Source organism: Phacochoerus africanus, chromosome 1 (genome assembly GCF_016906955.1).
Source record: "Phacochoerus africanus isolate WHEZ1 chromosome 1, ROS_Pafr_v1, whole genome shotgun sequence".
NCBI classification, from domain to species: Eukaryota; Metazoa; Chordata; class Mammalia; order Artiodactyla; family Suidae; genus Phacochoerus; species Phacochoerus africanus.
Genome location: NC_062544.1, coordinates 29,421,152 through 29,448,880, shown reverse-complemented (window position 1 = coordinate 29,448,880; position 27,729 = coordinate 29,421,152). Strand labels below are relative to the sequence as shown.

Below are 27,729 nucleotides of genomic sequence, written 5' to 3'. Positions count from 1 at the left end.
AGAAGACAAGAAACATGGGGGGAAAGGGACCTGGTGTATTTTTGGCCCATGCGCTGATCACCATGAGGAAGTGGCCACAGGCTATAAAGCTGTCTTTATAGACACCTCCCCCAGCCATCTGCCCCGCAACTCTAGCATAAGAAATCTCTGCCTTTCCTATAAAAATGTCAGCTCATATGCAAATTGTATATGAGTGTTGAGTAATATCTAAGTTTTGCATTTGGAAAAGGAAAAAAAAAAAAACACCTCTTGCTCTTGCCTGTGTCTGTTTCATTGTCTGGTCCTTTGAGGCTCTGGTCTGTGAGTGTCTGTGCCAGTGTGATGGCTGAGAATGGAGGCTTTATGTGCAAAGGAAGCAAGGCTTTTCTTTGGCTGCTTCTCTGAACCCAGCTGCCAGTCACAGGGCTGCCTGCCTTGATCTCCTTCAAGGAGGTCTCCCGTCTGTGTTTTAGCTCTGGATTCAGAAAGCCACTGCCTTTCCAGGCAGGCTCTTAGGACATCCCTTGGGTCCCGAGTGTCCTGGGGCCATGGAAGGACCACAGCCAGGCAGCACTGAGCCCTGATATGCTGTGTGCTGCAGTGGAAAGGAGTCAGGTAGGCAGCGCCAAATGGGTCTCAATCTCAAGCTTTTGACCTCTCTGTGACCTCAGTTTCCTCATCAGGAAAACAGGGAGAGCAGAATAGCCAGTGTGGCAGAGGTGCTGTAAGGAATGGGTGAGAAAATGCATCTGATCACATTTTGTGAACGTAAAGGTCAGCCGTACATGTCGCTTTATTATTAACAGGAGGTTCAAACCCAAGTTCTAGCGGAGGCACCAAAGTCTGACAGCTGCTGCATTCCACAGCAGGGGCAAGGCCAGCCAAGAGCAGAATTTACAAAAGAAAATTCCAAACACCAATCGAACCCTTCTCAAAGCTCTTCACCACTTTGGAAAGTAGAAATGGGGTACGTTATTGACCTCTGGGGAAGATTTTGGGAGGCCTTCTTTGGAGAAGGCATTTGTGCTTTCACCCTCAGCCCTCGCTCCCTGGGACTCTCAGAGAGCTTGTTTTGTGTACCCTGAAGCTGGAGGATGCGGTGGGCCTAGGTCTGACTTGTGCTCAAGGAAGCGGCAGTGGCTGGTGGCAGCAGAGAAGGGACACGGCCCTATGATGGCAGGTCAGAGGTAGGGGAAATGGGGGCCAGGTGTTGGGGGGGGCTGGGGAGCTGTTACATTCAGTACAGCAATAAAAATGTCAGTCTGGGGTCATTATGAAGGGGATCCTGTCCTGAAGGGAGAGGCCAGTTGGAGCGGGTGGGGTGCAGACTGGCCAAAGGGAAAGCCTGAATTTGTTATCATAGGTGGTCCAGCAGAGGCATCTCCAGAAAATCTGGGTGCAGAACTGTCAGCTTCAAGTATCTGTCAGACTCAGAGGGGGCAAAGTCAGGCTTTGACAGTGCCAAACAATTGAGGACTTTCCTGTCCCCTCCTTTTCCTTCTCGATTCCCATGTAACCTTTGAGGGAACCAGAAAATAGGTTAGCAAGATAGTGGAGGAGCAGATACACCAACCCCCCAGTATTCTTCCGGAAGGAGGCCCTCGTGGAAAGAGGGGAGCAGAAATAAGTGATGGACTGAGGCAGCTGTCTCTGACTTAAAGCGACCCCAGGAGCTTTTACTACCTAACACTGATCAGAAAACTCCTGGGGCTGCTCAGAATCTCATTCTTCGGGGAGGAAGAGATTGCGGACCATGCACAGGTTTAAAGTGAAACAGGAGACAAAAATCAAATTGCTTTTATAAGACTCCTGCTTGTTCAGTGTATTGGATACATTATTTTTACTTATTTAGTGCTAACCATGTGCTAAGTACAGTGCAAAGCACTTTATATTTTCAAAATAACACAGGGAGGTAGTGGCCATTATCACCTCCATTTTGCAGAGGAAGAAACTGAGGTTTCGGAAAAGTTAGCTCACCTGACCCAGGTGGCAGGATGGATGGGCAGGAGCAAGGATTGGGAGCCAGGCAGTCAGGCTCCAGAGTGCCATCCCACCTTCCTACCTCCCTCAGTGCACAGATCAGACAAGGACTAAAGTTATCCAAGCGTATGCTGCTAAAAATACTTCAAGAGTTCACAGGAATTTGCACCGTTCCCTCTGGGGAAGGACTTCAAGGAGACATGCTGTTTTGGTTAGATTGACTTGGTTTTAAATATCAAGACCCACTCAAGCAAGCTCAAGGAGAAAGGAGGGTGGAATATTTTCATAAGGACACAGGGGTCTATTCTGGAGACGTGTTTTGCCTCTCTCTGCCTCCACCCGTCTCCTTTCTGCTTCTTACTCCTCCTCCTTTCCCCCCAGTTCAGTCCTCAATCCTCGGGGCAGATCCTGGCTGCCTTAGCTTCCGGGTTAGGGGTCTCTCAGTGCCAGTCTTGCAGAGACCAGTTGCCTAGTCTTGATTCCAAATGCAGAGAAAGATAAAGTTCAATATAAAATGAGAACCTACTACATGCCTGGCATTATCTTAGGCACTTGGGATTTAGGAGTGCACAAAACAGGAAAAAAGAAAGAAAGGAAGGAAGAAAGAAACGTAACAAAACTTGCCCTTGTGTGTGGGGGTGTCTTCTAGGGAGATTCTGATTGGTTTATCCTGGGTCAGCTGACTTCTTCCTCAGTAGAGCCTTGGTGTCTGGAAGCCAGGCCAAGACACAGAGTTAGGTGTGGAGTTCGGGGCTTCAGGGTTCTTTTTGTTTTTAATGATTTTTATTTTTTCCATTATAGGTGGTTTACAGACTTCAGGATTCTTTTTTTTTTTTTTTTTGTCTTTTTTGCCATTTCTTGGGCAGCTCCCACAGCATATGGAAGCTCCCAGGCTAGAGGTCGAATCGGAGCTGTAGCCACCAGCCTACACCACAGCAACAGCAACGTGGGATCCGAGCCACATCTGCAACCCATACCACAGTTCACAGCAACGCTGGATCCCTAACCCACTGAGCAAGGCCAGGGATCGAACCCACAACCTCATGGTTCCTAGTCGGATTCGTTAACCACTGAGCCATGACAGGAACTCCGACTTCAGGATTCTTAAAGCTGGCCCAGCCAGAAGATTTCAACCTACTATGGAGGTGGTTCTAGCAAGACTTCGGCCCTCCATGATGGCGTCACTGCTGCTAGGTCTTACTGGCTTCCTCTCTTCAGAGGGCCCCTACCTCATCAGCCTTGTCCCCAGTATCTTTCATGCTGAATTTGACACACATTTTCCTTTATCCCACCCCCTTTTATGTTGAAGGAAGCCAGATCGTATTTTCTTTCTGCTTTCTGTCCATCTCTCCTCCTTGCATGAAGGCCTTTAAAGGGGTAAGGAGTTAGTGTCTCCTTGCCTTGGTGCCAGCGGCCAACGGAGGCAGAGCTGGATGATGACAGCACACACAGAGGATGGACTGTATACTGGGGCTCTTGTCCCCCAGATGATCTCCACTGAGGCAGTGACACTGCTCTGTACAGCTGTGGGAGCCCGGCTGAACTGGGCCTTGTCAAAGTGCCCTCATCCCTCATGGTCCCACAGGCAGGGATGGTGATGCCTCGACAGTGAGGCTCCTCCCCGGCCCCTGTTCCATGGCCACCGTGATCAACTTTGATAGTGCCAGCTGCCGCTTCTCAATTGGCTGGGTTCTGGGCCTCCTGTTTTCCTACCATTTCTACAGCCTTTCTCCTCATTCTTTGCTTTCCTTTTTTTTTTTTTTTTTTTTAACACAAGCTACTGCACATTCAGTAATGCAATAGATTACATCAGACACTGCATTTGCCAGCCTCAGTGCTAAGCTACGCATCTTACTGCTGCAACAGAGGATGCCAGCTTGGTTTTTATTGGGATGGAGTTCATAATGCAGAGTCCCCCCCAGACAGGCTTCTGTAGAATCCCTGAGTTTTGTCTGTTGAGAAGCATGGTACTGTCAGTTCCTGATGTTTAATAACGCGAATATCTGAGTCAGGGAAGAATAGGATTCCACCCTGCCAGAGCCACTTAATACGCATGACCCTATGTGTGTAACTTAACCCTTAGTGCCCCAGTTTCCTCATGTAAAATGAGGTTAAGAATGGTTTCCAGGAGTTCCCATTGTGGCACAGCAGAAACAAGTCCAACTAGAAACCATGAGGTTGCAGGCCTCAATCAGTGGGTTAGGGATCCGGTGTTGCCATGAGCTGTGGCGTAGGTCGCAGACGTGGCTCGGATCTCACGTTGCTGTGGCTATGGTGTAGGCCGGCAGCTACAGCTCCAATTAGACCCCTAGCTTGGGAACCTCCATATGCTGCGGGCGTGGCCCTGAAAAGACAAAAGACAAAAGACCAAAAAAAAAAAAAAAAGAATGGTTTCCATGTTGCATCATTGGATGTTGAAATTGGGATAATGTATGAAAGGTGCTTGGCACAGTCCCTGGCAAGCATGGTGATAACCCAACACACGGCAGCCATTATTAATAATTTGTTACAGCCCTTCTCAAACTGTGTCCCCAGCCTAATCCCCATGGCCATAGAAACAGTGTGCTAGAACCAGGCTTTGGAATCAGATAGATCTGCAGAATTCCGTGCCCACACAGCCCTCTGGGGTGGTGGTGAGGATGAAATAAGTGCGTAATCATAATAAGCATGTATAAGTGCTTTACACAGCTAACTCATTTAATCCTCACAAGTTTAAGAAGTAGCTACCATTACTGTATACAATGTACACATGAGGAGATTGCTGTAAACAGGAGCCTTAAGTAACTGGTTCAAGGTCAAAACTGGCAAATGAATAAGGCAGGGAGGGTGCAGAGTAAGCTTGTCTAGCCACTCTGGTCAATCCCACCCTCTATCATAGGAGTTAAAAAATGAGAATTATATTGCTATACAGTTGCAGACGCAGTAAAACGACAAGGTGCCAGAATGGATGTTTGAGACAATATCTGTGTGAATCTGTGAATCGTTAGGGAATAAAGTCAAGCCAGTGATATGACCAAATAAAGTTAAGAGTGCCTACTGTATACCAGGTGTTCTTCTGAGGGCTTGCATGGTAATTGCACATTAATTCTGAGAACCATCATGCGTGGTTCATGGTGAATTCTGTCCACATGCATGTTTGAGGTTCCCAGTCTCAGATTAGGCTTGAAAACCACTTTTCCTTAGAGCTGGGAAGAAAAGTGACTGTGGCTGGGCCAAACCAAAGAGCAAACAGGATGTGCAAAGATTCGGAAGGGCAACTTCATCATGGCCAAATTTCCAGCCTTCTTTTCCACTGGTCCAGAAAAATATATGCGCAGAGCAAGGCGATTTCCAGGCTGAGAACCTGGAGGTGTCAGTCAGGGGCTGGCAGGAAACAGATGGCATGCTCAAATTAGGCAATTGGAGGAGAGGTTAATAAAGGAGCTATTTACAAAGGTGTGGGGGGAACTACAAAGATAGCGCAGTTCCCCCAGGCTGGTAGCTGAATGCTGTCACCTCCCCAGGCCTGATGGCAGAGAGGACAAAGTGGTGAACTGAACCCTGAGACAGAGTACTGAGGGGGAGATTTCCAGCTGCCAAAGGAGCTGTGGCCTTTGCTAGAGGGGCTCAGCCAACCCACAAAGCTCAGCGAGGTGGAGACAGGGGAATAAGCCTCATTTTCCTCTCCCTTTCCTGCCTCCTGTTCAGCATCCGCATTGTTTGAGCCCAACCAGGAACTAGAGGGTAAGGGGCTTCATTGATTCCATCCAAGATGAGCCTCCCTGGACACAGAGAAGGGTCAAGGGGGATGGAGTGAGGGTCTGGATAGGCACAGGGAAGATTTCTGGAACACTGGTTCTCAGCTGGAACCACAGAGAGGCGGTCGCCCCCCTAGAACTGGAGATTCAGAAGCAAAGAAAAGTTTAGGATCTTAGTGATGGTGGCCTGGTCCTGGGATTGTGGCTTTGGGTGGCTGGTACACGGCTAGACTCAGGAGGGCCAAACTGGGCACCTGACATCAGCTTCAGTTGCTCCACACTTTGGATGGAGTCTCTTAAGCAACTCAAATTAAGTTGACTATTGAATCCCATTTTTTCTCTGTGGCTTTATGCTCTTAAAAGCCAGAAACAGTCACAGAGGACTTTGTAAACTTAGCAGTGTCTCTGACTATAAACCCACTCATGTCCTTCAAACCTGGCATAAATTTCACTTCTGTGCTGTCTCTCCTGATGTTTGTATGCGTGTGTCCTACTGTTTAAAATACAGACCCCACAATGGCATGTTTTATTCATCTCCGTATGCCCAGTACCTGACACGAGACTGACATACTATGGGATTCCCCCCAAAATTCGTTAAATCTTTATGTCCCTGGAGTCCTCAGCAGATTCCAATTTAACTGGCATTTATTAAGCCCCTACCACTTTCTAAGTGCTGCGGCAGGTCATTTTCCTATCAGTTCTCTAATTTAAAAGTCCCGACAGCCCCAGTTATTATCCCTGCTTTTTTATTTATTTATTTATTTATTTATTTATTTATTTATTTATTTATTTACAAATGAGGAAACTGAGGCTCAGGGAGATGAAAGAGGCAGCACCTGGATTTGAGCAGAGTTCTACTTCCCTGGCTTAATGCTCTTTCCTTTCCTGCTCAGAAGGTGTCCCTTGATTGGTCATTGAACAGTAACTTCATGCATATGCATGAGCTGACTGCATGAATGAGCTCAGCGGAGCCTCTCTGTGTGTATGTGCTTTGTGAAGCTCTGAACATCACTGATGTTGCTGGCCTGTTCAGGGTACTCATCCCAGTTTGAGGGCTGCTACCAACTAAAGCACCCATGGATATCCTTCCCAACCCCCAGCCCCACCCCCACCCCCTTGTAATAGGACCATGAGACTGGGCTGGACAGACGATGCCTCCGAAAGCAACTCTAAATTGGATGCAGGAGCCTGGCTCTCTCATAATTGGCCTGATCCCATTGATTCAAAGCACACCAATTTCTGACAGTTTCCTCTGAGTACTGGAAACATGAAATTGTCAAGCGCCTACCCTTTAGTTGTTCTGCGAAGGGAGCTCACAAAATTCGAAATGGCCAGTAAAAGGCACCTGTCTCAGAAGAGCCCCCAAAACACCCCCACTCACCAAAAAAAAAAAAAAAAACAGAACAAAAGTTAAAAAGCTGGTCCTTGTGATGCCTATTCCATATGCCCTGAACTTGCACATAGTTCTCTCAATCCTCAAAGCAGTCCTGATTATAGAAAAAAAAAAATTACTGTTCGCTATATTTTATAGGTGATGGGCCTGAGGTTTTCGGGTGGTGGGATGCTTGTCCAAAGTCACACAGGTAGGAAGTGGCAGAGTGGGGACTTAGGGCAGATCTGAATCTCTGGCTCTTGCCCGTGGATGAGATCAGCCCAATGGAGCTTTCTGCTGCTTCTAAACCTGCTGGCCTCAATTACAGGTAGTACTGCCGTGATTCCTGCTCATTACCTTCTGCCCTATTTTACTGAGGATTCAGGGCAGATTCGAATCTGCCCTAGAAAAACATCTGCCTGACCCCTTAGAGAGAGAGAAAGAGAGAGAGAGGGAGGAATGTGTTTCTAGGCTGTTCTATAGCACCTAAGGCATTTCCATGACAATGCCTTTAAGTGCCTTTTCCTGCACTCTTCTCACAGTCTGCCCTGTTGATTTCTGCCCTATCTCTCCTTCTAGGCAGAGTGCTCTTCAAGGGCAGCCCCTGCCCCTGCTCCTTCTATCTCCTCTCTCTCCCAAAGTCTCAGTGTCCATCAACATTCAGTGAGCACTGGTTGCACACCTCGTTCCAAGTCAGATCCTTTCACAGCCGCGACCAGCTTTTCTGTTTGTGGCAACCCATGTGGAATGGATTGTATGATGAACCCATTTTACAGATGAGGATATTGAGGCTGGGATCGGGGAAAGAACTTGCCCAATGCCACAGACCTAGTCAAGGGCAGGTTTGGGAGTTTAGCAGGGCTGTGGGGCCCCGCTATGGGTGATCTTTTTGCAATACCGAAGCTGCAGCTGCTGGGCACGTCCTCTGTAAAGGTCATTGGTTGAACAACAAAGGAAAGAGGCAAGAGAGAAGAAGAGGAGGGATACTGAAAACAGTTGAAGACAGCAAAATAAAGAGAAACAGTAGAATATTTATTTATTTGCTTTTTGGGGGCCACACCCACAGCATTTAGAGGTTCCCAAGCTAGGGGTCAAATTGGAGCTACAGCTGCCAGCCTACAGCAAAGCCACAGCAACGCCAGATCTGAGCCACGTCTGCGACCTACACCACAGCTCATGGCAACGCTGGATCCTTAACCCACTGAGCAAGGCCAGGGATTGAACCTGAAACCTCATGGTTCCTAGTCGGATTCATTTCCACTGCACAACAGGAACTCCACAATAGAACATTTGGAAGCAGTAAAGTTGATGGAAGTTTAGAGAAATGGGTCTAGGGTTTAGCTTCCTTTCTTCTGAGGCCATGAAAAGATAGGCACACCCTCAAGATCAGAGAAAGGAAAACATGGAAGCAACAGGAATTCGAGCCAGAGTTTCACTGAGCTTCCTCTGTGGGGATGGACACACTCAGAAGGTCCACTCCACTGGATGTGCTTCATAGCTCTGAATCCAAACAAGAAGATTCTTTTCAAGGAACTCGAGCTATTTATAGATAGAATATACATATATGTAGCCATGCAGTGAAGTTAGAGGTCTCTGCCCTTGGACTTAAATGACCAAGGGTCAAATTCCAGGTCTGTCCTTTCCTAGCTGTCTAGCCCGTGATAAAACCTCTTATGTCTCATAACCTCAATTTCTCTTCTGTAAAACAGGCTTGACAAGGAGTTCCCACTGTGGCACAGAGGGTTAAGAATCCGGCATAGATTGCACCTGTGGCTTGGATTCCATCCCTGGCCTGGGGACTTCCATACTGTGGGTGTGGCCAAAACAATTTTTGTTAAAAAAGGCACTACAAGATTCCCAATTTCATAGGGGGCTAGTAAATCAAATGAGGCAAAGTAGTGAATATAAGCCCCAAATGGGAGCTTAGTTAAATGTTTTCCACATTGTTCTATCTAATGAATTCATTTTAAATGAAGAAAGACAGAGTAGCCCCCTCTGCTATGAGTTCCAGCTCCCCACTTGGGTTGGCACATGGAGATAGTTCAGAGCAACGGGGGTTTCCAGAGACTCTGGAGCCAGACTGTTGGGGTCTAAACCTGGCTTTGCCCTTTGCAAGCCGGGTGACCTTGCTTAACCTCCGTTTGCCTCAGTTTTTTTACCTGTAAAATGGGAGTAACGAGAGCACTTCCTTCTTAGAGTCCTTAAGAAGCATGGGGCTCCTGGGAACCCTGCCTGGCACATAGCCAGTGTTCAGAAAATGTCAGTTATTACAGTATTGTCATTATTATTATAACGTGCTGAGTGCTTTTCTTATGGCTGCATTTCAACTGTTTCACTGCCCCCACCCCTGCTTCCCCCATAATCCAGTTGTGGGGCTGAAGGACCAGGTTCTGCAGGGCAGAAAGGCATTACTTAAGCGAGGAGAGAGCCTCGTCATCTTTCAGTGATGTCAGGAGGGCGCCTTATCAATAATTGAACAGTTTTTCCAGGAACCCAATCTAGAGTGCAGTGCCCTGGCTGCAGCAGGGCCGGGCTGGCTGAGGCTCCCAGAAGGCTCCAGACACAGTGGGGACTGTTATCTGCTTGCTCCGTGGGCGGTGGGGTCTGGTTGCTGCTGCTGGAAGGACTCCTGCTGCGGGTGGGGCTTGAGACTCAAGCCTCCCAGCAGGGCACTTGATCTTCCACCAGCCCCGCCCTCGCAGTCCTGTTCTAACAGCCCCAAAATAGAAGGTCTATTCTGCACCTGACGTGCTTGAGCCCAGAGCCTGGAAGTCATTCTGAGCACCTCCCCCTCCCTTGCGGCTCACTTTCAAGCCATCCGTGGGTCCTGATAATTTTGTTTTTAGGGGTGACCCAAATCTGCCCCCTTCTTCCATTTTTGTTACCATCACCCTAGTCCAGACATGCTGGGGCCCCCACAGCAGCATCTCACTGGCTTCCTTGATCCCCCTCCCCCCACGCGCCCCCGCCCCAACACCCTCAGCCCCCACTTCCCCCACCCCTGCCCGGGGCACACACACAGTAGCAGAGGCTAAGAGTGATTTTTCTAAAATGCAAATCATCTGGTCATGTCACTTCCATGCCTAAAAGCTTCAGTGTCTCTGTGTTGCTCAGAGGAAACTATTCAGCCCCTCCCCTCCATGCGTCCTCAAGGCCTCCGGCTTCACCCCCAGCCCTTCTCGTCTTCATTCACGACCTTCCAGCTACACCACCCTTGTATCAATGCCTGTCACAGTGCCTTCACACCTCCAGGTCCTCCCCTGTCCTGTTCTCTCTTCCCTGTCTGCCTCCTACTTGTCATGCAGTTCTCAGATAATGTCACCTCCTCAGAGAAGCCCTCCCTGACCTCCAGCCTACGGCAATGACCCCTTTCACCCCTTCCTCCCTCCACTGCCCCTGCATATCTCCTCTGTGAGACTCCCGCCACCATGCCTGTGTCAACTTATCAGCTTCCTTATTTATTATTATTTTTTAATAGTTATTTCCCCAATACGATTTTTTTTCCTACTGTACAGCATGGTGACCCAGTTACACATACATGTACACATTCTATTTTCGCACATTATCATGCTCCATCATAAGTGACCAGACATAGTTCCTGGTGCTACACAGCAGGATCTCCTTCCTCATCCATTCCAAAGGCAATAGTGTGTATCTATTAACTCCAAGCTCCCCGACCACCCTGCTCCCTCCCCCTCGGCAACCACAAGTCTATTCTGCAAGTCCATGAAGCAGCTTCCTTATTTAGTGTCTCTCTCCTCCACTGGAAGGTGAGCCCAAGAAACACAGATCCTGTCTGTCTTGCTCACAGCTGCATCCTCAGGACCTCCAGTAGCTCCTGATGCCTGGCAGGTGGGCAGCAAATATTTATTACACAAATGCATGGAAACTAGGAGGTTGGGTAGTGTTGTGGGGCGAGAGCTGATCTCGGAGTCTAGAGCTCTGAGTTTGAGTCCCAGCTCTGGGACCCGCTCCCTGTGTATGATTAAGCCCGTCTTTGTGCCTCTCTAAAGCTACAGTAAAGTCAGGAGACCTGGGGTCTGGCCCGGGCTCCGCCACTTGCAGGCTGTGTGATTGGACAGCTCCCCTGATCTCTTTGAGCCTCCTCTTCTTCATCTGTCAAAGGGGGACTGTACGGTCTACCTCACGGGAGACTGGTCAAGATTCCTTGCACCAGTGTGTGTGGAATCTGTGCATGTAGACAGAGCCTGGTACATTCTGGGGGTGATGGGAGGGGAGCCCAGGGGCTGTCAAATCCTCCGGGCATTCTGCACCAAGTGGAGCAGGCAGATCCCATGTTCATGTCATAGAAGCCACAGCCAGAAGGGTAAAAAGCAAACAATCAGCCCAAAGCCTATTGGAAGGCACCCACTTCAAAGGAGCCAAGCCAGAGCACCAACCCTAGAGTGTATGCTTCCTCCTTTAGGGAAGAAAAGCTCCCTCTGACTTCACCGAGTTTCCCTTTGGGAATGGGCTGCCAGGGAGCTCCGAGGGACCTTGAGTCCTCACCACAGGCTTCTCTCCTGAAGTGCGAGTATCCATTGTGCAAAATGGCCATAACCTGATAGATAATTTAATGGTATACAATTGGCCTTTCGGGAGCCCCTGAGGGAACCGCAAGGGTGAGAGGTGAATGGCTTTGAAGTTCTAACATTTGTTTACAGAGACTTCGTCATAACACTGGCTGGAGAAGACGATGAAGAGGATAAAAAAAATACCTGAGATGCTTGGCCCCGATGTCAGGGCTGCTGGCTGTAAGTGGGGTAGCACGTGATCCAACACCACGGGAGCTGCTGACATTTAGGTTTTACGGCAGCTGTGAACTCCCAGCTACAGAAACACTTTTACTGTGGGGACTCCTGGAGGAAAAATTATTTTTGTTATTATGACTCTAAAGCTCCCTAGCCCAAATCCCCTTATTTTTTTCTGCCATCGAAACAATGTATTTTATAACCATGACCCAGAACTTGGGGTTGCGCTGCCATTAAAGCCAGAAATGGGCCAGCAATGCTCAGCAAAACTATTTTCACCTGCTTGCCAGAGTATTGTTTATGCTTTTGTTTTTGTTTTTTTTCATCTTTGGAAAAACATTAACGTGAGTAAGGCACTTAGCTCAGCACCTGGTATATAGGAAGCGCTCTGTAAACATTAGCTGTTATTGTTCCTACTCTTATTTTATCAACAGTGGTGTATCTGAACACCCTTTGTAGTAAACTATCTCAGATCCCTTTGGGGGAATGAGGTCAATGATAAAGAAATTCTAGGAGTGTAGGGTATGTTCTAAGCGTCTGGATGGAGTGAATTTATTTCCAGTGCCCTGTGACTCTATATCTGTCAGATAATGCCTGGCTGTCTCCTAAAGTGACCTAGATAAGATGCCCCAGATTGGATGCGAGGGGGAAACTTGTGTAAAATAGGCACCACCAGGCACCTCTGAATTATCTCATCACATTTAGACCTCATGGAGACCTTGAGAGGTGCGCCTTATTTTCCCTAACTGGATAGAGAAACCGGGTCTCAGTACCAGTCAGAAACTCCAGAGGAATGGAGCTAGAACGTGGTCAGGCTGGATTTGAACCCAGATCTTTATGACTCTAAGGATTGCAACCCTCTACTCTCTGGAATTGGTTCTTTGGTTCTTAGGCTTCGGCCACTTCCTTAGGAGCCTGCAGCAAGTTGGAGCTTGCAAAGTTTGCATTCGTTTAAAAAGTGGCTTCCCAAGTTGCGATTTGTTTTTTAGTGTTCATTCCCCACATTGCAGGCTGCCCTGCTCCAGACCTCCGACTTCTCTTAGTTGGTCAAACCTCTTATCTGTAATCCAACCCACGATCCTAGCAGAATCCAGTCAAAATAAGTTATCTGTTGTCAGGGCTGCTTAAATATTTCATGGTGGCCTGGATCGGGGTAGAGGGCAGATCTCTCTGCCCTGGGGACCAGTGAGCAGCTAATAGATCAGCTGCAGGCACCAGATGTCCAGGAGCTAGGGAGATGGCCCATTAGACAAGGCAAGCAGACGGCGGATGCTTCAGGTTAAGCATCTTTTTTTTTTCTTTTTTCCTTTTTACAGCCGCACCTGAACCATAAGGAAGTTGCCAGGCTAGAGGCCGAATTGGAATTGCAGCTGCCAGCCTATGCCACAGCCACAGCAATGCAGGATCTGAGCTGCACCTGTGGCCTACGCCGCAGCTTGCTGCAATGCTGAATCCTTAACCCACTGAGCAAGGCCAGGGATCGGACCCACATCCTCATAGACACTATGTTGGATTCTTTTTTTTTTTTTTTTTTTTTTTTTTTTGCTTTTTACAGTTGCACCCATTTTTTACTGGCACATGGAAGTTCCCAGGCTGGCAGTCGAATCGGAGCCACAGCTGCCAGCTCACACCACAGCCACAACAACGCAGGATCCGAGCCACATCTGCGAACTTCACCACAGCTCACGGCAACGCCAGATTCTTAACCCACTGAAGGAAGCCAGGGATCGAACCCTCAACCCCATGGCTCCTAGTCGGATTCATTTCTGCTGTGCCATGATAGGAACTCCCACATGTTGGGTTCTTAACCCACTGAGCCACAATGGGAATTCCAGGTTAAGCATCTTTTAAGGACAGGGATGCATATTTATAAGAGGTCAAATTTTAAAATGCCTGATTTATATGGACCCCTAAACCTGGCCTTAGAGAAGATGCTTTGGTGTTTTTATAAGCATTATATCAGCCCTCACATGATCTTCTAAGAAATACACACATGCACACACGAGGCTGGCTGAGCATACCAATCTGCAGATGGGGAAATTGAGGCTGGCAGAATTTAAATGACATGTTCTAGGTTATTGGGAGGTAATGGAAACTCAGGGATCTGACCCCCGTTTTCTGTCTCCATCTAAGAGAAGTAACAGGTATTGAAAAGATCTTGGAATCTGGAGAGAGAGGAAACTAAGGTTCTCTCTCATGTCTTCCACTCACCGCCTACGGCCAGATCACTTTCCTGGTCTAGCTGCAATTTCAATCTTTGGAGGAATTCTTGACCATTGCCAACATGAGCTTTCCCCTTCAGCAGGAGAGCAGGCGGACCTGAGGGATGAGAAAGCCATCCCAATCCTGTGCCCAGGATCTCAGCCTTGGGAACATAGGCATCAATCCTGGGCGGAGAAGGAAGCTGCTTACCTGTTGATTGTCTGTTTTTTAAGGGTCCGAGTGCAAAGGGAGAATGCCAGTGATTAGGGGGAAATGCCAGGGAGGTTTAATCGACTGGAAGTTGCCTCTGTGACCCAGGGAGCCGGTGCTGCTAGAGAAACAAGGAACCCGAAGCCGAAAAGCGGGAGAGGAAGGGTTCCGGGAGGTGGTGTCTAGCAAGGTGCACTGGTTTAGCATGCCAGCTCCCCGCTTCTCATTCTCTTGGAAATGATTTCTTGAGTGCCTACGGCATGCCAGGCACAGGGCTAGGTCCTGGGAAGTGAGATGAGGTGCGCTCAAGGGGCCTGCATTCCAGCCTTGGTGGGGAGGGTATTGTACCATTAGATGAGAGGTTTAATGAATCCCGAGGGTTCTACAGGAAACAGAACAGGACAAGATGGAGGGACTGGCAGGAGGCATGTCCTACAGGGAGGTGACGAGGAGTGACCTCAGAGGTGGACCTGAAGGATGACATGGACCCAGCCAGAGGGGAGACGTTCACGCAAGAGGAAAAGCCTTGAGGCAGCGCATATAACAGCTGAAAGTAACAGCAAACCCAACTCCAGGTGGCTTGAATGATAAGGAAGTTTCTGACTTCCCTGACTAGGAGTTCTCAAGCACAAGGGTGAAAAGTTGGGGACAGAGGAGTGCTCAACTCTGTCATTAGAATGTGGGGTCTTCCAGGTATCACTGCTCTGCCAGGCCCAGCATCCTGAGGCTGGATCCCCTTTATGGTCCCTGGATGGCTGCCTGTAGTTGCAGGCATATTTGGACCTGCGTTCAGAGGAAAGAAGAAAATGTCTCTTGTTTTTCTTTGGTTTTGTTTTGGTCTTTTTAGGGTTGCACCTGTGACATATGGAAGTTCCTAGGATAGGTAGGGGTTGAATTGGAGTTGTAGCTGCCAGCCTATGTCACAGCCACAGCAACACTGGATCTGAGCTGCATCTGTGACCCACACTACAGCTGAAGGCAATGCCAGATCCTTAACCCACTGAGCAAGGCCAGCCATATGAATGAATACTAGTCGGGTTCTTAACCTGCTGAGCTACAACAGGAACTCCTCTTGTGTCGTTTATAAAAAGGGCGATTCTTCCAGAACTCAGCCCCTCTCCCCCAGCACACTTTTTCTTAAACTAGAGCTGGCTCACAAGCCTAACCCCCACTAGTCACAAATGAGAGAAATGACATTATCTGTGATTCCATTGGGCATCTAATTGCTAAGGGGTAGGATAACCCCTCCATCCCTGATGGGTGGATACTTCTATCCAAATCCGGATTCTGTTTGCAAGGAGGGAAGGGGAGAGAGTGTTAACAAGTGTTAACAAGACAACCATCAGTACCCAGTATAAATATGCACAAGCTCGTGGGGAAGAGGTGGGAAGACAAGGCAAAAGGCACAAGAGGAAGGGGTCCTAGGAGGAGGGTCAGGGAGGAGGACAGGAGATTCCTGATTCACTCGTGAGCAGGCTGTTACTCATGCATGAGAAATGAAGGTGATGATATTTCATATATAAAGGCACCAACAATTATACAGCATACCATTACTTTGTGAACCACTAGAAAGAATAACCACTGTCAAACTATGACAAGGAAATCATGTAAATTAATGCTCTGATTTCTCAGACGTTATGTAAATTAATGCTCTGATGTCTCAGACGTGAAAAAATATATATGAGTTTGAATCACTGAAACATGGTGGCAGCAACCTCCGGGGTGGATGCAGAACTGAAATGTAAATCCAGGTCCCCTGTTTTTTCTTCCCAAGTTGTGTTTTGATTTCATTTCTGTGAGGGTTGTTACAGCCAGACCTTACAGGTAGGGTCAACACGGTGGACTCGTGCTGGGGTGGAAATTATAATGTGGCATAGAGTGAAAACAACCTAAGTTTGACTTCCTCTTGGGCCCCCCAGCTGTGATGGGACCTTGGACAAACCCCTGCCGTCCCTGGTCGTGTTTCCTCTGCTGCCTTTCCTGGCTGCTATGAGGATTTGCAGAAACCATGCAAAGAAGCCTTCTAGCCCAGCACGCAACATGCTTGCAGGTGCCCAATCGGTTCCCTTCCTTTCTCTCTTGCAACTGGGTGAATATTCAAACATCATTCCCCAGAGTCAGAGCCTTTGCTCTCCACTCCCCTTCCAAACCCACTGGCCCTACTGTTGCATTTTGCCTTTTGAGTTCACAGTGCCTGGAAACGGACCTCACCTTGGACTCTGGGTGGTGGCCGAATCAGCTCCGTCCAACTTACCACGTGCCACCAACGCACTCTCTATTTCAGTCATGGTCCCAAGGGCTTCCATCTAAACCTCTTGAGGCTACAAGGTACCAAATGTTTTGAATTAATTGGCTTCTATTTTCCTTTCTGTACATGTGCCTCGGTGCCTTTTTAGGGCAAGATTGACTAGAGGAATCCTTCCTGAATTCTGGCAGCCCTGATTCAACTTGGAGTTAATTATCTCTAATATGCTGTACAATTCCCTTTGTACTTTTTATGACACTGAGCGGAGGCATAATTTACCCAAGTCTATCATTTGAGACTTTTTTTTAACAAAAAGAAAGTTATTATGTGTGTGTATAAAAATATTCGCTCTGTCCATCATTGTCTATCGATGAGGTGTTTATAAAGGACACATCGCTCTGCCAGTCACTGTGCTGTGTCCCTTGTAATTAGTTACCAGGTTAACTGCTCATAAGCCTATCAGGTCAGTAGCCTTAACCCCAATTGGCAGAGGAAAAAACTAGGTTCCGAATGAAGAGGGAGGGCTGCCAGGAGTATGTTCTTTCATGACTCGATTTTCCATAACCTCCAGTAGCCCAGTTTCCTCCCTTTGTCCCCATACCCTAGGGTTGGTCCCTGCTTCCCTCTGTTACCTCACCATCCCTGGTAGGTCCCCTAACCACGTGCTATGAGTGGCCTTTCTGCCGGGGCTCTGAGCAGCCCACTTGCGCAAGAGCACACAGTGGATAGAGAAGGGTTGACTGTGAGATTCCACATCTCCCTCTGCCTGCTGTCTGTGTCCCTCTGCCCCTGATCCTGAGAACTTATTATTATTATTATTTAGGCTGCACCTGCAGCATATGGAGGTTCCCAGGCTAGGAACCAGGGGTCCAATTGGAGCTGCAACTGCAGGCTTTAACCCTCAGAACGAGGATCCTTAGCCCATTGAGCGAGGCCAGGGATTGAACCCCCGTTCTCATGGATACCGTTAGGGTTCTTAACCCATGGAGCCGCAACAGAAACTCCCAAGAACTTATTTTTCAGGCTTAGAAAAAAAGAGAGCCATGTTGCATCTTTGAATGTCTCTGTATTTTTGATAGGACATCCAAAAGGAGGCAGGAATCCGGTGAAAGTGCAGGTGTTTCGCTTCCAAAATTCTATTCAAATGGAGCCAATTGACATCAGTCACATAGTTCCTTTTGACAGGCGCTTGTTCAGGCATAGATTTGAAGCTCCCCGTGGGGAGCTGTGTGGAGAGTCCCCGGGCTGCCCTAACAGAGTACACACAATGTGTGCTTAAGACAATGGAAAATTGTTCTCTCTCAGATTGGGAGGCCAGAAGTCCAAAGTCTTGGCATCAGCACGGCCACGCTCCCTCTGAGCCTCTGTGGGGACTCCTTCCTGCCTCTTCCCAGCTTCAGGTGGTGGCTGGCCCTCTTTGGTGGCCCTTGGCTTGCAGTTGCATCCCTTGGCTTGCAGATCCCACATGTCTCTGTGTCTCCTCCTCAAGTAAGGCACCTGTCTTATTGGATTAAGGGTTCACCCTACTCCAGATGGCCCTCATCTTAACTAATTACATCTTCAACAGCCCTATGTCCAAATATGGTCACTTTCTAAGTTATTTGGGGTCTGGACTTCAACATATCTTTTTGAGTGACACTATTTAACTGATAGCTGAGTTATCACTGAAGACTGGGGGTTGACTTGGCGGGGGTCTGACTGCCACTTGGAGATAGATTGAGCAAAAAAGATTTAGGAGAAGAAAAAGATCAGGGGCCATGATAAACTTTTAGTGGTAGCCCCCTGCCCCCACTCCCCATTTTTTAAATGACCATAGGCGGTGTTTACTCATTAAACATTCCTGTTTCCATTTGGAGGCACAAGGATAAAGAAGGTGGTGGAGACTCTGAGAGGTGGGCGATTAGACAGATTTTTTTTTTTTTTTTTTGCTTTTTAGTGCCACACCTGCAGCACATGGAGGTTCCCAGGCTACAGGTCAAATTGGAGCCATAGCTGCTGACCTACACCACAGCTCACGCAATGCTGGTCCTTCACCCACTGAGCAAGGCCAGGGATCGAACCTGAATCTTCATGGATGCTAGTCAGATTTGTTAACCGCTGAGCCACGATGGGAACCCCTAGACAGATTATTTTCATGAAACTAATAGGACCTCTGGATTCACATAGTGGGGGTGGAGAGTGGTGGGCGGGGACTGTGGGATGACGGTAGCCTTTTTTAAAAAAGTCCCCATTTCTCGTGTTTTGGAGTACCATTTATGGACCTGCGCCAGGGCGTGTTAATATGCAAAAGCAGGAGACTCAAAGGCCGAGGGGACAAAGGAAGCCTGGGGCAGGAGGGACTGGCTTTGGAGAAAGAGAGGCTTTGAGAGGCATTCTGCAAAAACGCCCACATCAGCACCTTTCCTGCCTCCCTCCCTCCTTCTTCCTGCTCTTCCACCCATTTTTCTTTCAGGCCTCCTCTCCGCTCCCACATTATGATCTTGCCAAAACAAGGTTAGGCGTTGGGCTTCCTGGCAGTCACAAATCAAAGACCTGGCCGAGCAGAAGCAGGGGCCACTGAGGCGGGTGTGCAGTGAGCGGGCTGTGAGTGTGTATGATGCATTGTGTCCAGCGACAGGGGAACACGGCCTAACCTGTCTGCTGTCTCAACAGGCACTTAATAAACAAATGCAGAAGCATTCCAAGGGTATTATAAAAAAGGTACTCCCTTTTTATAACTTTATTTTCTGTTTAAACAGGCTAGAGTTCTGACTGCAGTAGGAACCCTGACCGATGGGAGCCACTGCCCTTGGGGAATGGAGGGTCTGGGAGGAAACTGAGTCCCGGGGAGAGAGAAGGGCCCTGGGAGTCCCACCTTGTGTGCTCTTCTCAAGACTTCTTGTTATAAGAAAACTAGGATTGACACTTTTTGTGTTTAACTGTGAACTGTATTAATGACCGTGTGCTCAGTAAGATAATAGGCCCAAGAAGAAATGCTTTTAACACTTGAATTTCCCTTATTTAAATTCATTTTTTTTTTAATGATCAAGAATATAATATGTCAGAAAAAATATCTAGATAGTGCCAAAGAGTAAACAGCAAAGCATGGATTTTTCCCTCCATCTCTAATTCTTGGTCCCCCAGAGGCAACCTCTACGATGGGCTTTCTTCTATGGCCAATCTTTATAAATTACAAAGTCAGTATCTTCCTTGCTGATAGTGTTCTAACTGTTGCAAATGAAAGAGCTCTAAAGTAACATGAAAGGGTTTTTTTTTTTTTAATAATGATTTTTACTTTTTCTGTTATAGCTGGTTTACAGTGTTCTGTCAATTTTCTACTATACAGAAAGGTGACCTAGTCACACATACCGTTTTTTTTTTTTTTTTTTTTTAATTTCCTTTCTCCCCCACATAAACTTGTTTCTCTGGAGACAGACTAGCTTTTCTTCTGCTAGGTTATACCACCTCCAAGTTAGCCAGCAAGGCTAGAGCGTGGCCAGTGACATCTGGAAAGACCTTGTGATGTGGTGGTGTTCCTCTCATCTGTAGGCAGGTTATCCCCATTTTACTGATGAACAAGCTGAGATCCGAAAAGACTAAGCGACTTACCTAAGGTCATAGGAGAAACGAGGTCTGACCACAGGTCTGGAGGGCTCTCTCTTCGGTACATGGAGCTTCCTTCTCACTTATTCGAAGAAGACTGTTAAGCTACTTCATGGTCGGTGAGTCTCAAATAAAAAAATAAGTAAAAGACTGAATCAATTAATGGATCAATGCCCAACAAATATTTATTAAGCACCTGTTAATGCATCTGACTCCATATAGATGATTGAGGAGGTTATGAAAGTAAGGGATAGTGGGTTCAGATGGCAGCGCACGCATTTTTTGCCTCTTCTCCCCTGAAGCGTCTATTTCAAATGCGGACTGGTCTGTGACTTGTGTTTGACTAATAATCGAATTCAGCAGAAGCGATGCTATGTAACTCATGAGGCTAGGCTTTGGGAGATTGGCAACTTTCACTTTCACACCTTTGAATTACTTCCCTTTAGAATCCAGCTGCCCCTGCCACTTGGAGAGGCCACATGGAGAGACCACATACAGAGCACACTGGTCTGGTTGACAGCCCTAGCTGAGCTCCCAGCCGACAGCCAGGACCAACAACCAACCGTGAGAGCAAACCATCCTGGCCTGGCTGAGTCTCTAGATGAAAGTAGCCCTTGCAGCCACCATATGGAGCAGAAGAACTGCTCCGCAGAGCCCAGCCAAGCGCACAGCATCAGGAGAGATAACCTGTGGTTGTGGCTGTTTTCCACCACTGAGTTTGGGAACGGTTTGTTATGCAGTGTCAGATGACAGAGACATAAGGCACAGCCTTTGCCCTGTGAGAGCTTATAAACTTCCAATGATTTCATATGTTGTTCTATACCCTTTTTATAAATTTATCTTCTATATATAAATATGCTGGAATTCGGATTGCAGTAGGTACCCTAACTGATGCAGCCACTGAAGACAATTTTGCTAAGAAGTGTCTGGATAAGTCCTCATTTTACCAAGACCTCTTTGGCTGCGATTCGGAGAATGCTTGGGAGAGAGGGAACACGAGGAGGCAGGGAGACCAGTTAGGAGGCCACTGAGAGGAGGATTATGTCAACCTGGCAGTGGGAGAGGGAAAATAAGTACTTTGGGAAAATATTGACGATAGGTATTGATGATAGACTTTATAGGTCTTGGCGACAGAGAGGGTAAGAGAGAGGTAGGGGATAGCGAGGATCTCCAAGTTTCGGACTCGATCAGTTGGATGGATGGAAGTTCCAGTTATAGAGATCGAGAACCCTGGAGACAGAAGGGGGACTATTATCTTCCTTCTCTCTTTCATGAGTGACAGTACTGAGCAGTTGCTGGCTTCGAATCTACCTCCAATCTGTCCTTCGACCTTGGGAGATCCGAAGCATGTCTGATCAGATCACATGGCTATTTAAGACCCTTCAAGGTATTTCCATTCTTTTAAGATGAATCTATGATCCTCAGTGACTTGCTCCTTAGTCCTCCAGCCTCCCTCCGAAACCTTGCAAGTTCCAGGAACAGGCAGGTTCCACTGTGCCCCGGGCTTTTGCCTATTTCCAGACCTCTGCTCCCACAAGTCATTTTGTCTGCATCATCTTTCTCCTCTTCTTCACTTGGCCGATTCTGTGGTCAAAATTCAGTCATCACCTCCTCCAGCAACTTTCTCATCTCAGAGTAGGTGTCAATCCCTCCAGATCCGAGAATACCCTCTATTTACTTCTGGAGCTGCCCCACTCAGATTCCATTGTAATGGCCTGTTTATGTGTCTGGCTCTCCCTCTGGACTGAGAATTCCCAGAGTATTCGTGTCCTCAGAGCTGGCTCAGAGCTGGGCTAGGGCTTTTCCCTTGCATGACCTCATTTCTTAGCTGTACTCTTATCGTCAGCATTTTTATTATTGTCGTTGCTTCTCCTTTTGAAACTGGGTGCTGCTGGGGTAACACTGTCCAAATGAATTTGTAAACATACTTAAGAAAAAACAAACAACAAACAACATTTCAGAATCGAAAAGCAAAATCAAAAAAGAGGCCCCAAGTTTATACACAACTTCCTGTGGTAATGATTTAAGCGAGAGGACAATTAGTCCCCGGGTAGTTTAACAACCCAAACAAGTCCCAGGGGACATATGGAGAGTCTAAGGAGTGTGAAATTGCACAGAAAGACTGCAGAGCTTCAGCAGAAAGCAGCTTCCAGAGCTAAGACAGCCTGGCTTGTCCCTACTTCCTCGATCCCAGACCCCTTGCCTGAACTGCTTGCAGGGTGGGGCTCCGTATTGACACCATACACTCAGGGGGCAACGCCCCAGGCCCCATCCTAGGGCTGTGTCTTGGGCTGCAGAGCGGTGCCTGCAGAGAAGTTCGACAGAGCCCAGTACTGTTGGTCCCACAGAGAAAAGATTCCCCCCGCAAAAGCTCCCACTGTCCCATCCCTGACCTTCCTCTAGGACCCTTAGTGACAGATTTGGGAGATTAGAGTTGGGCACAGATGCCATGAGATCCCATCATTAGCATTGCAGGCACTGTAACCACAGGGCAGGGCTGGAAAGAGGAGGCTGCAAAATGCCAACTGGGACAAGGCCAGTGACACAGAGGTGAACCGTGCAGGGGTGAGGCAGTAGAGAATGGTGGGGCGTGAGGCTAATTAGGGTGCCCTGCTCCATCTAAATGTATTAACTACAACTCAGATTTTTGCCATAAGGGAAAACTGGGTCAAGGATGCCAGATCTTTTCAAGTTTCTTCAGCTGTACCCAGAAATTGGAATTTTAATGTGAAATCTCCCAATTTTAAATATTGAACATATATCTGTAAAATTTTAAAAACCTTTTGCCAAGCAAAGCTCAGGCCCACAGGTGTCCAGTGGGTGGCCTCTTTTCTATGGACAGCATATGATCAAGCTTTAATCCATATTCGAATGTGTGCTACTGCAGGAGCCTTCCCAGTTCTGGGTTATTGATAAATCCACAGGTAGAAAGAAGCAGTGGAAAGATTTGGGGAGTCGGGAAAAAAAATGACCTTGAATCTCAGCTCCAGGTAGATGGTTTTCACTGAGCTTTACTTTTCACATCTGTAAAATGGGGATAATGGTTGGTTGGTTGCCCGCCAGCTGCTATCCCCTACCCCCACCCCTGATTGGTTCCTGCTAATAGGGAGCGATTTTGTTCGGCATTGAGGGAGCAGCAGTGAGCTTACTGCACTTAATTGAGAGAGGACTATGCCTGTTGATGGAGAAACCTTATGTATCAAGCAAAGCTGTAGCGCTCTCTGATAGACCTTATTTTCTTTCATTCTGTCTTCATTTTCATCTGACAACATCTGAAAAGGTCTATCATCCACACCCAGTCCAAGCTGATACAGGTCCTGTTTGAACTAACAGTGTGAAATACACCTGGAGCACTTCTCTCAAAAAAATCTTCATTATGTAAATGGAAAGGCCAGTGAAATTTCCACCATGTAACTTCCCATAGAACCTCTTGCTTCTGGCAGGTTTGAGAAACCTCCATGAAATGTTCGGTGTGGAACTGGCTTCTACCTTCAGGACACACTGTCAGTTCAAAACTTTGGTAAATTTTATCGATGGAGATGCAGCTCTGATTTTGCAGTGTCAAGACCTGTGATCAAGAATTTTCCTGTAGAGCTTTTTTTTTTTTTTTTTTTTTGGTCTTTTGTCCTTTTTTAGGGCCATGCCCATGGCATATGGAGGTTTCCAGGCTAGGGGTCGAATTGGAGCTGTAGCCACTGGCCTACGACATAGCCACAGAAACGCCAGATCTGAGCCGAGTCTGCGACCTACACCACAGCTCACGGCAACGCTGGATCCTTAACCCACTGAGCAAGGCCAGGGATCGAACCCTCAACCTCATGGTTCCTAGTCGGATTCGTTTCTGCTGTGCCACGACAGGAACTCCTAGAGCTCTTTTCAGAGGCCTCCCAGGTGGTGATTTGGGGCTTCTCATTTACAGGTGATCCTCTTAGTCATACCCAGAAACCTGCATAACTATTTACCGTTCCCTCTCCTCACAGTGGAGTCTCTTCAAAGCTTCCTTCCCAGACCTGCCTCAGGGGCTCTCGGCTTGCTGTCGCCTTATGACCATGACCTTTCTTTTTTTCCTTTTCACTGATGGCTCCAGTCTTACTTCCTATGAATCCTTTTCCTAGGCCCAAGCCCTCCACACTTCCCCTGTTCAGGCTGTGCTGGTCTTTTCTGCCCAACCAAAAGGGCTCAAGGGAGATGGTGTGGCTCAGTAGAAACATCCTGGCAAAAGAGACCTGAAGACGTACCCCTGCCCCACTCCCAGTCCAGCTCTGATCCTCTCTCAGTGGAGCCCGCAGGTCAAGGAGCCAGCTTCTCCGACGCTAACATGCATATCCATCACCTGGGGATACTGCTAAAAGGCTGATTCTGTCTAGAGTGGGGCCTGAGATTCTGCAAGTGGTGTCAATTCAGCCAGTCCCCCGACCACACTTTGAGTAGCCAAGTCCTAGACTTGCACTGCCCAATAAGGCAGCCATTAGGGGCTGAATGACTGTCAAGCCCCTGCAGTGTGGCTGGACCTGGGATATGCTGCCAGGATTTCAAAGACTTAATACCAAAAAAAAAAAAAAAAAAGATGCACAATTTTCTCATGAATAATTTTTTTTGAAAGACTTGCTTATATGTTATAAAGATAGTATTTTGGATATATTAGGTTACATGAATTACAAAAATTAATTTGACCTGTCTCTTTTTACATGTGATCTAAGAGTCAATTTTAAATTCCACACACAGCTGGCATTTGTAGCTCCTGTTACATCCTTCCTAGATAGAAATATAATGCCATTGGAAGTACAAAAGACCCAGAATAGCCAAAGACATCCTGAAAAAGAAAAATGGAGCTGGAGGAATCAGGCTCCCGGACTTCAGGCTATACTACAAAGCAACAATCATCAAAACCATATGGTACTGGCACAAAGACAGACATATAGATCAGTGGAACAGGATAGAAAGCCCAGAATTAAACCCATGCACTTACAGCCAACTAATCTATGACAAAGGAAGCAAGACTATACAATGGAGAAAGGATAGCTTGTTCAATAAGTGGTGCTGGGAAAACTGGAGAGCCACAAGGAAAAGAATTAAATTAGAACACTCCCTAACACCATACACAAAAATAAACTCCAAATGGATTAAAGACCTAGATATAAGACCAGACACTATCAAACTCTTAGAGGAAAACATAGGCCAAACACTCTCTGACATAAACCACAGCAACATCTTCTCAGATCCACCTATCAGAGTATTGACAATAAAAACAAAAATAAACAAATGGGACCTAATCAAACTTAAAAGTTTCTGCACAGCAAAGGAAACCCTAAACAACACAAAAAGACAACCCACAGAATGGGAGAAAATCTTTGCAAGTGAATCGACTGACAAGGGATTAATCTCCAAAATTTATAAACAACTTTTTCAGCTCCATACCAAAAAAACAAACAACCCCATCCAAAAATGGGCAGAAGATCTAAACAGACAGTTCTCCAAAGAAGACATACAGATGGCCGAGAAACACATGAAAAGATGTTCAGCATCACTCATTATTAGAGAAATGCAAATCAAAACCACGATGAGGTACCACCTTACACCAGCCAGAATGGCCATCATCCAAAAGTCTACAAACAATAAGTGCTGGAGACGGTGTGGAGAAAAAGAAACCCTAGTACACTGTTGGTGAGATTGTAAATTGGTGCAACTACTGTGGAAAGCAGTATGGAGATTCCTCAGAAAACTAAACGTAGAACTACCATTTGATCCAGCAATCCCACTCCTGGGCATCTATCCAGAGAAAACCACGACTCGCAAAGACACATGTACTCCAATGTTCATTGCAGCACTATTTACAATAGCCAAGACATGGAAACAACCTAAATGTCCATCAACAGAGGAGTGGATCAAGAATATATGTGGTACATATACACAATGGAATATTACTCAGCCATCAAAAAGAATGAAATACCAGCATTTTTAGCAACATGGATGGACCTAGAAACTATCATGCTAAGTGAAGTCAGCCATACAATGAGACACCAACATCAAATGCTTTCACTGACATGTGGAATCTGAAAAAAGGACAGACGGAACTTCTTTGCAGAACAGACGCTGACTCACAGACATTGAAAATCTTATGGTCTCCGGAGGAGACAGTTTGGGGGGTGGGGGGATGTGCTTGGGCTGGGGGATGGAAATCCTGTGAAATCAGATTTTATGATCATTATACAACTACAGATGTGATAAATTCATTTGAGTAATAAAAAAAAAAAGAAAAAAAAAAGAATAAAATGTGGAAAAAAAAAAAGAAATATAATGCCATGCTCCATGCACACAACCTGGGGACCATGGACGCCTTGCTCAAATAGCTAAGAGACCATTTCTGGATATGGGGTAGACTCCTTCCCCCTGTCCATCCTCCCAAAGGCTGAACAAGATGCCCTCGTGCAAACCTGAAAGCCCCGTGGAGGCCAAAGGGCAGCTGTCGGAGAAGAGGGAGAGTAGATGATGAGGCTCGGACATGAGGCTGGGTGTTTGCCTGCACAAGGCCCATCTGAGAACCGGAGTGAGACCAGGGTGGGGGCAGGGCCCGGGCCTAGGGCTGGGGACTAGCTCTCCTACGTCACCAGACTGAGGCAAAGAATCCTGAGGCATCTGAGATCTCTCGATTCCGTCTTAGCCTTCCAGACGGGTAGGCAGATATATTTGTCAAGGTATGTGGCTAGAACATATTTTACTTAGCAGTTTGCTAGCCTGATTTATAACTTTCAATATTTAGACATATGATATGTGGGCCTCTATTTGTGCTCTCGCCCTGGGCGAGTGAGGTAATCACCATCCGTGATGTGGGATGTGCCTGGTGCAGTGGGAACCCAGAGGAGGGACACGCTGGTTAACGGGGACCTTGAATAACGGTGAAATGCAGAGGAGGAGGTCAGAGCTAAGGGACCACAAGTAAGTAGAGTGGGAAGACGTTGAGCCCGTTTATTTTTCAGTGGCGGAAATGGACGAGGAACATCCCGGGCATCTAGCTGCAGAGCTGGGGATCTAGTGAGCAACACAGCCAACCAGCTTTGCTTCTCTCCACTGCCTCACATTTGCAACCACAGAGCATCTGGTTGCGACACTATCCATCTGCTTCCTTAGGGTAAACAGAAGATTGATTAAGTGCTGTCAGGGCCCAGGCTGGAAACCTGGTTCTTTCAAGCCTCCCGACAGCAGCATCACACACAAAAGGCAGGACGTCTGGGATTCGAATTCCAGGTCCCCCTCTCTGGGTCTCAGTATCCTCATCAGTAATAAAATGGGCTTGATAATGCAGGCAGACCATGGAGATCTTGAGGGCTTACAATAAAGCAAGTATTTCAATAAGGCAAGACCTGAATTTTTTTGGCTTCCCAGAGCATAAAAAAGTTACATTTATACTACACTGTAATCTATTAAGTGTGTAAGAGCATTACATCTGGAACAACTATGTATATATCTTAATTCAAAAATGCTTCATTGCCAAAAAATGCTTACCATCATCTGAGCCTTCAGCAAGTTGTAACTCTCTCTCTCTCTTTTTTTTTTTTTGTCTTTTGTCTTTGTTGTTGTTGTTGCTATTTCTTGGGCCGCTCCTGCGGCATATGGAGGTTCCCAGGCTAGGGGTTGAATCGGAGCTGTAGCCACCGGCCTACGCCAGAGCCA

At 47.2% G+C, this 27,729-nt stretch overlaps 1 long non-coding RNA gene across 2 annotated transcripts in view; it reads right to left on the bottom strand.

Moving 5' to 3' along the window:
* Positions 1-254: 254 nt before the first annotated feature.
* The window catches only part of LOC125133023 (uncharacterized), a 220,050-nt gene continuing 192,575 nt past the window's right edge, over positions 255-27,729 (bottom strand). For both annotated transcript variants that reach the window (XR_007136404.1, XR_007136398.1), the window contains 3 exons: positions 20,065-20,183; positions 11,787-11,927; positions 255-2,668 (listed from right to left, as the gene is read on the bottom strand). This is a non-coding gene — a long non-coding RNA (uncharacterized LOC125133023). The remainder of the gene's footprint in view (positions 2,669-11,786; positions 11,928-20,064; positions 20,184-27,729) is intronic.